Genomic DNA, 2,045 nt, shown 5'->3' on the forward strand with positions numbered 1-2,045 from the left:
TAGTAGAGTAAAAGACTCATAGACATGGAGCAAAGTCCCTCAAAACCACTACAAGTAGCACAAACTGAGATAGGGCTGAATGGTTCATTTCTGCCATCAAATGAAATGTTTCTCAACATGAGAAAACAGTAATGAAATCATTTCATATTTTTTAAACACAATTGTTCTGCCACAACACAATATGATTAGCTGATTTTTTCCAAACTATTTTTTTGCTCAAATAATACTGCCTTAAAGATTGCCTTTAATATGTAGTGAATGCACATGGTTGCATATTTACATCCATAGCTAGAAATTGCCTAATGCCCCCCCCAACTTCAACAGCTATTCTGTGCCATGATTGCCACACACTCCCATCTCACCCCACTTGCACAATTACACATCTATGCTCGTAAACACACACAAGTACACATCCATCCATACATATATACATATAACCCACCTACCGCCCCTGCAGCTTTCCCTCTGGCTGCTTGCGCACACTGTGTGAGCAGCCTCGTTTTCACACGTGACCCCAATACGCTCCTGTCTCCCCTTGGCGGTTCACAATAGTTTAGAAAGGGCCCTTCCGAACTGGATCAGCGCGGTCCGGATCAGAACGGCCCTTTTTAAACAATTTTACGCTGGTACAAGGAGACAGGAAGAAGGGGTCGCACCGGGCCCCCTAGAGGCACTACCGCTGTATGCCAGTGTTTACATTAACAGGCTTCAGTACGCAAGCCTGCCCACTCCTCTATACTTTATGAGGGGCGACTCCAGTGAGCCCAACTAACTCTCTATAATGTATAGATAATGTGGGTAGATTTCTCCTTATCAGCTCAGGTATACATCATCATACACCCCCAACTTTACAGGTGCCCAAAATGGGAAAGGGAAAGTGGGGGCAAGTCCTGTTAGTGGGGGAGACAGGGAAGATAAGAAGATCTCACCAAGCAGGCGATGCACCCCACTGCCCACAAAGACAGGACTGTGTGGCAACTACCCAAGACCGAGTTCAGTACCTCCAAACTGATTGTCCCATGAAAACCAGGACTGTTGGAAGGTATGAATTATCAGCCCAGAAGCTCACGGTGCTTGGTCCTTCTTAGTGGACAGTTTTATCAGAAATCGTACTCATCCGCAAACCTGCAGCATAGTAAATAGTATATGACTTTGTACAACCATGTCCAAAAATGGCTGCCATGTTTATCAGGACACATGTAATTTTTACCCATTACTGACCCAGCACAGGTAGAGTGCTGCCCTGCAGTATGTGGGATGTATAAACACATGGAAGGGAAAGCAATTACTTAATGAAGTCATTGTTTCCCTTCTCACACCGTGAGGCTTTCCATTGTGTGTGTCCCAGCACAGTGCTACTGATTCAGTAAACTTCTTCTTTCGATTCTCACCAAGGTGGGAGAGAAACGATATCACTGGGTATCTATGAACTTTTGGCAATATAAGCAATATATCAGCGGTGTAACAAACCCCCTACCCCTAAACGCAACAAACCGTCGCAATGATAAAGTGACCAGAGTGGAAAGATCTGACAGCAGACGACGAAGCCATAACAGCACACATAGTCCCACGACCGATATGCATACCTCTTCCTGGGGCTCGTCTTGTCTTCCTAACCCAGAAACAACCCTTTCCTGCCCCTGAGGGCCAGCCCTAGGAAGTACCCAGTATGCTAATATGTATTTCAATTGAGCAAAACTATAAATCAGTGGAATGTAAATTACCAATAAACTGCTTACCTGTGATCTCTTACTTTTAACACTATTTGTCATAACCGAGACCGCTACGGTTCCGTTAAAATGACATGGATAGGATGAATCTTTTGTTTATGCCAAATTATGCCCAGTCATCTGACCCACTTTTTGATAAACGTATTCTGCTTCACTGGAGACTAAACACCCAAGATCACTGAAGCTGATGAATATGAAATAGCTTTAAACAGTGATGGGTACAAAGTTACAAAACTACGGACTCCTAATGTAACTTACTTGGAAACGACATTACTTATTTATGGTCAGTTTTGTTGTCTACACCTTCACTACCGA

The sequence above is a fragment of the Sceloporus occidentalis genome, unplaced genomic scaffold, assembly GCF_023333645.1.
Source record: "Sceloporus occidentalis isolate IW3139 unplaced genomic scaffold, rSceOcc1.0.p SCAF_25, whole genome shotgun sequence".
Taxonomy (NCBI): Eukaryota; Metazoa; Chordata; class Lepidosauria; order Squamata; family Phrynosomatidae; genus Sceloporus; species Sceloporus occidentalis.